Source organism: Symphalangus syndactylus, chromosome 16, assembly GCF_028878055.3.
Source record: "Symphalangus syndactylus isolate Jambi chromosome 16, NHGRI_mSymSyn1-v2.1_pri, whole genome shotgun sequence".
Classification (NCBI taxonomy): Eukaryota; Metazoa; Chordata; class Mammalia; order Primates; family Hylobatidae; genus Symphalangus; species Symphalangus syndactylus.
The window spans coordinates 29,529,112-29,538,413 of record NC_072438.2 but is presented as its reverse complement, the minus strand read 5'-3'; the positions used below and the strand labels follow the sequence as shown (position 1 = coordinate 29,538,413).

The 9,302-nt window shown below is 38.1% G+C and overlaps 1 protein-coding gene and 1 long non-coding RNA gene across 5 annotated transcripts in view; one reads left to right on the top strand and one right to left on the bottom strand.

Moving 5' to 3' along the window:
• Positions 1–9,302, top strand: part of KCNIP4 (potassium voltage-gated channel interacting protein 4) — a 1,214,216-nt gene that overhangs the window by 182,028 nt on the left and 1,022,886 nt on the right. The window lies entirely within an intron of this gene.
• LOC134732726 (uncharacterized) overlaps positions 1–9,302 on the bottom strand; it is an 800,561-nt gene that overhangs the window by 103,831 nt on the left and 687,428 nt on the right. The window lies entirely within an intron of this gene.

The following is a 9,302-nucleotide window of genomic DNA, read 5'->3' as shown; positions in this document are numbered from 1 at the left end:
AAAATCGGCAGAAGACAAGGATGCCCTCTCTCACCACCCCTATTCAACATAGTATTGGAAGTTCTGGCCATGGCAATTAGGCAAGAGAAAGAATTAAAGGGTATTCAAATAGGAAGAGAAGAGGTCAAGTTTTCTCTGTCTGCAAACATTTTTTTTTAGAAAACCGTATCATCTCAGCCCAAAAACTTCTTGAACTGATAAGCAACTTCAGTAAAGTTTCAGGATACACCCAAATCATTGTGCAAAAATCACAAGCATTCCTTTACACCAACAATAGGCAAGCAGAAAGCTAAATCGTGAATGAACTCCCATTCACAATCACTACAAAGAGAATAAAATACCTAGGAGTACAGCTAACAAGGGATGTGAGAACTACAGACCACTGCTCAAGGAACTAAGAAAGGACACAAACAAATGGGAAAACATTCCATCCTCATGGATAGGAGGAATCAATATCATGAAAATGGCCATAATGCCCAAAGTAATTTATAGATTCAGTGCTATTCCCATTAAACTACCGTTGACATTCTTCACAGAATTAGGAAAAAAATATTTTCAATTTCATGTGGAATCAAAGAATAGCCCATATAGCCAAGACAATCCTAAGCAAAAAGAACAAAGCTGGAGGTATCACACTACTTGACTTCAAACTATACTACAAGGCTACAGTAAACAAAATAGCATGGTACTTGTACCAAAACAGACATGTAGAATAATGAAGCAGAATAGAGATCTCAGAAATAACACCACACATCTACAACCATTTGATCTTCAACAAACGTGACAAAAACAAGCAATGGGAAAATGATCTCCTATTCAGTAAATGGTGCTGGGAAAGCTGGCTAGCCATATGCAGAAAACTGAAACTGGACCCCTTCTTTACACTTGTACAAAAATCAACTCAAGATGGATTAAAGACTTAAATCTAAAACCAAAAACCACAAGATCCCTAGAAGAAAACCTAGGCAATATCATTTGGGACATAGGCATGGGCAAAGACTTCATGCAAAAATGCCAAAAGCAATTGCAACAAAAGCCAAAATTGACAACTGGGATCTAATTCAACTAAAGAGCTTCTGCACAGAAAAGAAACTATCATCAGAGGAACAGGCAACCTACTGAATGGGAGAAAACTTTTGCAATCTACCCATCTGACAAAGGGCTAATATCCAGAATTTATGAGGAACTTAAACATATTTACAAGGAAAAAACAACCCCATCAAATAGTGAGCAAAGGATATGAACAGACACTTCTCAAGACATCTATGTGGTCAACAAAGATGAAAGCTCAACATCACTGATCATCAGGGAAATACAAATCAAAATCACAACGTGATACCATCTCACGCCAGTGAGAATGGTGGTAATTAAAAAGTCAGGAAACAGGTGCTGGCAAGTCTATGGTGAAACAGGAACACTTTTACACTGTTGGTGGGAGTGTAAATTAGTTCAACCATTGTGGAAGACAGTATGGTGATTCCTCAAAGATCTAGAACCAGAAATACCGTTTGACCCAGCAATCCCATTACTGGGTATATACTCAAAGGAATATAAATCATTCTACTATAAAGACACATGCACGCGGTATGTATTTGCAATAGCAAAGACATGGGACCAACCCAATACCCATCAATGATAGACTGGATAAAGAAAATGTGATACATATACACCATGAATACTATGCAGCCATAAAAAGGAATGAGACCATATCTTTTGCGGGGACATAGATGAAGCTGGAAGCCATCATCCTCAGCAGACTAACACAGGAATGGAAAACCAAACACCACGTTCTCACTCATAAGTGGATGTTGAACATTGAGAGCACATGGACACAGAGAAGGGAACAACATACACCAGGGCCTGTTGGGGGTTAGGGGGTGAGGGGAGGGAACTTAGAGGAAAAGTCAATAGGTGCAGCAAACCAGCATGGCACACATACACCTGTGTAACAAACTTGCATGTTCTGCACATGTATCTTTTTTTTTTAGAAGAAATAAAGAGAACCTTCTGATATGAATTGCTTGGCAGCTGGCCAAGCTGCCCTCCTCCTTGGGCCCATTCTCATTTTAGTAACCTCACGATAATAGAAGTCTGCTTCTGTTTGTGGTTGAATTTTATGGTGAGTTTTATTTGATGTAAAATATGATTTTTACTTTTTATTGACAAGCAGAATTTATAAGTGTGGAATGCTATGGAGGAGAGATGGCTAGCCCATTAATAGACGTAATAAGGGATTCCTTATAATGTCCTCAAAATATTTTGCACATCAGTGTGATAAATTCCTATAAGTACAGAAAAAACAAATGGTGTAACGTGATAATGACTCATAGATCAACCTTCAGTCTTGTGCCAGGCAACTTGGTGAACTGCCACAGGAAAAATATCTAGATAAAATCTTCTTGCATGAAAGCGGGAATTGGAACAGTTTCCTTCAAGATAAAATAATGAATAATTCTAAGAACAACGAAGTTATTTCTAAACATAAAACCACAGGCAAACAACATGAAGGAAATAACTGATGTAATTGACTAAATCAATACTGAAAATGTCTATTGTTAAAAATACCACAAATGAAATCAAATAATGTATGACCAGCAAAAGTATTTGGAACATACATGAAAAGTGATTACTTCCTCTTTTATACAAACACTAAAATAGAAAACCTGGCAGAGGGACATAAGGCATTTTAGAAATGCAAAGCTAGAAATGGTTAATAGATATGAATATAAATGTTCACTCCCAATAAAATAAATATAAATGATAAAAGTATTCAATTTTCCTTCAGGATATGATTGGAGTTGTTTTTTAAAATACTTAAAAGGAGGAGCTGATGACAGTGTGGAGAGAGTAGCACTTTTATAGGAGTGTGAATTCGTATAGACTTCTGGAGGTGAACTTGTCTGTACATGTCAAAGACCTTCCCATTTTGAAGTCCTTTGATGTACTAGCTATATTTCTAGTAATATTTCATATAGCTTAGAGCTGAGTATAAGGTTTTAAAACCAGGATATTGCTACATCAAATAACAAAAAAAATTGAAAAGAATTCCAAATGTTTGAAAATAAGTTGACATATGATTACATGTAATGTATCCAACAAATAATTATTAAATGACATCACATTTGATTTTAGATGATAAACATCATATAACCCAATTGTGTGTTCTTGAAGGCTGTATACCAGAAATTATCTCTGGGAGATGGAAATGCAGCAACTATTAATTCCTTATTTGTGTTTTCTATATTTTAATGGTTATATAAAATTTTGTACCATGAGAAATAATTAATAATTGCAAATGTGAAAGAAACTTTCTTAAAACTTATAAAAATCTGAGCGTGTAACACCAACTAAGAGTGGATGTGTATAGATTTCTCATTGATAAAAATAAATTTTGGTGCTTACCAGCAGGTGGCAGTATAAAACAAGCAGTGATAAATCCTTTGTAAACAAAGGTACCTCAAGACTGGAAAATGAGGAGCGAGACTTGGGAGTGAAGCATTTCTCTTTTTCCTTGATATGCAGAATTGAAACCACAACACGAAGGCGAAGCTCTGCTTTATAATCATTTGTGTACTTAAATAGGAATTTACCTTAAAATATTAACGTACTCAGAGATCAAAAAGTCAAGCGAAGCACCCCTGCAGGAGTTTCTGGTACTGTTTAGAGAGAAAGCAGAATCTATACTTCACATGCTTACATACTTATTTTATTATTGTTAGTCATTAATATAGAATTGATGATTTTTGTGTTAAGATGCATACTATATCCAAAATCCTAGGTCTTAAAAAGCTCTCTAAAGTGCTGTTTAGTCCATCTAATTATTTTACTAAATATTTGTTTTAATCACAACTCATAAATTTAGAAGCTCTTGCTTGGCATTTTATCGGCACTAGTTGGCATTTTATCGGCACTAGTTGGATATCCACTGAGATTGAGATCCATGTCTGTCAATTTCCCTTTAAGGAATGATGTGTATAATAAGAGCAAATTCTTGGAAGTTTTGTCTTCAGCAAGGATCAGTTTTGAAGTAAGAAGAATGGTTTCTCTTCTTCCTTTAGGGGATTTTGTTGGCTTTCTTAATTGACATTTTATCATTTTTCCCATTTTTAATTTAACCAGAACCAAGAGCTCTGTCAATACTGAAATAGATATGTCTGTGGTAAATTTGGTTGCTTTGGCACTTGCAACTATTTGATGCTTGCTTTCAGGAAATTGTGTGTATATTTTAAATCCATTTCTGAATCAAATTCTGTGCTTATTAGGTTCCCGCTGTGTATATTTTCTCCATGGCAAGAGAAAAACAATTATTTAATGTTTTATATATTTCAGGATATGTAATTTTTTGTAAGTTTGCTTTCATTACAGATGTAAGGATTTTAATAACTGTATTTTGAAATAAAAATAAGCTAAAAATAAGCTAATTAACCCCAAAGAGGTTAATTAAACTCAAGGTCATAGAACCTAAAAGTGTTGCATAATTGGCAATAAAGCCAGCTGCAGTTACCATTCTATTCTTAGCCATCGACCTGTCTCACCTGTCACTCCATCTGCTTCCTAACCCCATCTCCTTGATTTCTGTCTGCACTACCTCTCCACCCCACATCCCTGAGTCAAATTTCCACAGAGCCATGGAAGTATCCTTTAAGCATGTATCAGCCCTGCTGCACCCTGCTCTGAACCCCCACATGGATTCCCATCATTCTTGCAATAAGTCTCCCGCACTCTCAACAAGGCATTTCAAGCTCTGTGTGATCTGTCTCCTTCTCCAGTGTCTTCTGGTAGCACTCGTCCTTGCTCGCCGGGCTGCAGTCACAATGGCCTCCTCATTCTTTCATAAAGCAAATTCCCTTCTAAAGCTTTAATGCATTAAGTCTTCTCCCTAGTCCTCTTCCTCACCTCTTCTCAGATGTTGCTCTGCAAAGAGAGATTCCCTGACTCCCTTTCTTGTGGTCTCTTTGTTTTTCTTCATTACGATGATCGCTACCTGACACTTGATCTCAAATCATTGTTTCCTTGTGCATTTTCTGTTTCTTTCACTAGAATACATTCCCCAAGAGCTCAGGGTCTTTTTTTTGACTACTGCTGTATTTCAGTACCTAAAATAATGCCTGATAGGTGATAGACACTCAATGGATTTGTAATTACACAAGTGAATGAATGAATAAATAAAACACACACTTTCTGACTCTCAGTCCATGACTATACTGGTCAGTTTAACCAAGAGTGAAATAAATTTATTGTTAAGAGATGCCAGACTTTGAAATAAGTACATTAATTAGGGCCCTCCCTGCCTCGCATATAAAATGAGATGATAATAATAATCTTTATTTTACCTACCTTATCAAATTGTGGGAAGCCTGAAAAGGAAATTGTTTTCATAAGAACTTTTTAAACTATGAGAAATTATGCAGATCATTGTTGTTAGAAAATTTTAGGCTCACCAGTCGAGCAAATTTGCTTTATGCCAACAGTGATAGCAGTAGAGGGAAGCCCGGGAAACATTTCTTTTAAGACTGTGGGGAGGCAAGGGAAACAGAGATTGGAAGCCCAGGATTTTGAAGACAAGTGAACTTGCATGTGAGTCCCAGCTCAAACTCTTACAATCGAGTAATCCTTGTGCAAATTATTTGAACTCTCTGACCCTTAGTTATTCTTGCATAAAGTGGGGTAAGAGAAACTATCTCAAGGGTTATTATTGAGATATTAAATGAGATTGGTGCATGCCAAGTGCAGTGCTACCTTCTTATGGAAAATAGGATGGCCTAGAATAAACCTTGTAGAACCCCAATAATTACTTTCTCACATTTGTTAAAAAATGTATTGTTCAGGCCACCACCTGCTCCGTTAGCAGGAAGACATCTGCATTTTCCTATTCTCCCACCTTCTTCTGCATTCCTGTGTAATTCAAGAGCCCTCACCCAGAGAGTGTTAATCAGGTGTTAAAAGCCAAGGGAAGAGAAATCTACAATCCTGGTCCACTGCTGCTATGACACATTATTACCACATGGTGCCGCTATTGCAGATGGCTCCTTTCTAATCTAATGGCTGCTTAGTTTACTGCATGCCTTTTCCTAAGTATCTTTGCTCTTGGGCTATGGGATTCCTTGATCTGTCTCTCTCTTTCTGTCGTCACACACACATCTTCAGTTTTTTTTTTTTTTTTTTTTTCACGGCCTGGTGCTAAGGTCTCTGGGTCCTGAGGGATTCTGTGGAAGGAACCCCCAGCCAGGCAGGTGGCTTGCATCTGTAATCTCAGCTACTAGGGAGGCTGAGGTGGGAGGATCACATGAGGTCAGGAGGTCAAGACCAGTCTGAGCAATAAAACAAGACCCATTTATATATATTAATACAAGAAAAAAAGAAAAAGAAGAAGAAGCCCTGTTTCTGACCCCAGAGTCCATCTTTAAGCTCAAGTCACCATCCTGATTCTATGTCCCTCAAGGGGAACAATTCCTCTCTTTCAAACAGCCCCTAACTCAGAAATTGCCCACTTTTCCCCCAGGGATCAAGTCTGCATAAAAAAGGGATAAAACAGTTTTTATTAAGCAACATGGACACATGCACACACAGTTACACATGCTCATACACACATAGTCATTTACCATTGCCTTCTCCTGGAGCAGTGGGTACCATTAACATAGTTAATAAGACCACTCCAGTGGCCCAATAAAACAAAAAGGATTAGATTCTGCCCTAGATACTTGGGATGCTGAGATGGGAGGATCACTTGAGCCCCAAAGGTTGAGGTTGCAGTAAGCTGAGATCGCATCAATCTACTCCAGCTTGGGTGACAGAGCAAGACTGTCTCAAAAAAAAAAAAAAAAAAAGATTCTCTTCATAATAAAACAATGACAAAAGCCATTGCACTTCCCATCTTAAATTCCTACTAATATTATTATTATTTGACTGTTGTAGCCACAGTGTATACTCCCTGAGAGTAGCTCAATTTAATTTGGGGAGGAAACACTAGGCTCCATCCCAGGTTGACACGGCTGTGACATGGGTCTCATAGAGTCTCTCCTCCAATACACAGCTTCTAATGAGAAGAGCAAAGGGGTTATGAATTGAACTTCCACGGAAAATCCTCTTCTTCTCCTGACTCTTCAAATGCCTCTCTTCAATGCCTGTACACTCCACATTTCCCCTCCAGCTAGTCTGGGGGTTTGGAGGAGGCCTGAGGACTTCCCAGTCCTAAGGAGCACAAAGGATAGCAGACAAGCAAAAAAGGACAGGGCAGTAGGTCACTTAGTCTTGCTCTCATCTGAGCCCTTGGTGGAAAGGGCAGAAAAGGTTTCTAAGCCTCCCTATGGCCCATTCCCTCCAGGGATATGGAGCGAAAGTCCAGTATTAAAGAGCAAAGCCATCACCACCCTCTCATGTCTTCTGGGAGACATGCATTAGCTGGCAGTGGTTATATAGTCCAGTTTCTGATCCTGACCAGACATAATTAATCATCACCAACTATGGGTACCAATATGACACACCTTGTTTCATTTTTATATAAATATTTCATTGAAAACAAATGCCCTAGTGTCATGATATAACCCAAGGCTCACTCTTCTTCCACTTCTCTCCAAGTTGAACTAGCTTATTTATGAACTTTCTGGTTGGACTCTTCTTATTTCTCTTCTGAGTTGCAAACTTTGCACATTAATTGGCACTGACTCAGTACTACCACCTCTAACATCTTTGCCTTTTCTGTTCTGAACTTCAAAGTTTGTCTCCCTCGCTGGTGTTATGGCCACATTCTGAGAATTGCCAGTCTGTACTCTCTGTATCCTCCAGGCAATTGTCTGAAATCATTTACTTGTTATCTCCAGCCATTATGGAAAATGCCTGCTCATCATGCATGTATGATTTCCCTTTCTGCAGGTCTCTGAAGCTTCTATACTAAATTGAATTTCTTCTTACTGCTTTCCTTCTATTGTTCTGGCTTTACCATACTGTTCATTACTAAAATACATAATCACATTTAGACCAAATGATCTAATTGCATAAATTTTCTTGTGATCTGGAGTTCCTGGCACTGAAACCCATTTCCTAGTAAACCTATTAAAACTCCCAGCCTGCTTCCAAATTCTGTGTGTTGGCTGAGGGTTCAATTTTCAAACCATAACAAGCAAACCTGAGAATTTTTACAATTTGAGATAAATCAGTGATTGTTTTTCTTGCTTTTGTCACCTTCATTTTTCAACAAAAAGGAAGATGTATGTAACAAGACAGAAATGAAAAATTTAGCATATACAGTGGAAGAAGCATTCTACTTATGTTATTTAATCCTCAGAATAACTTTGCTGGTTTTTCTTTATTTCCTTTTGCTGAGAAAGTTGAGACTCAGAAAAGAGAAATAACTTGCTCAAAGTTAACCAGCTCAGGGGACAGACCCAAGCTATTATATACCTACCATTGCCAACTAATGCCCTGAGTCTCAGAAGACACCCTAGAATGGCACATTTACCCTTTAATACTAGCTAAGGCTTTTGCTCCACACTTCTGAAGACACTGTTGTTTTTATTGGCCAGTAGAATCATGTTCAAAATTCTACCCAGTTCTTTTTATTCAGTAAAAGAAAAAGAAGGGAATGATTAAACCTTCATTATGGAAAGAGATAAAGCCAAGTGTATTTGTTAGTTATAACTAGGCTGAGCTAGTTGCTCGTTTTGTCTCTATGTATATAACCATAATCAACAGCACCTTGTGTATAATAAGCACCGGATGGCGTGTGCCTATTGTGTTAGAGGAATGCACAGCCGTGGGCTTTGTTTCTTACGACACACAGACCACAGCTATATTTAAAACGATAATCTGGGCAATGTTCTTCACATTTTATTTGTGTGAACTCAACCACAATGAAGGAACTATTATCTGGTGAACCTGTGCTAGTTGTTAGGAATGCATTCCTGAGTGTCCTGACGAGGAAATTAGACGAACTGTGCATGTGTCCATTCAATCTAGAAGCGGTTATTGAGCATTCACTGTGTACCAAGACAAGACTTGTACCCAGTGGTCCCAGAGGGAGACTTAGGAAGTGGGAGCACCTGTTAGATCATCATGTGAATCCTTTCCTCCAATTCCATCCATCTACACCCCCCTCCCAACCTTCTGGGATTCTCCTTTCCTGTCTCACACTTATATATACACATTCTTCATGTGAACATTTATTCGGATAAAGAAGACTCATGACTGGAAGACAGTTTTGATGACTGGTGGAAGAGTCTCGTTGACCCAGCCCACTAATGACGCTGGTAAAGTGTTTAAATGTTGTCTTGTAGATGCCATCTTTGTTTAGGATGGTTGGCTTT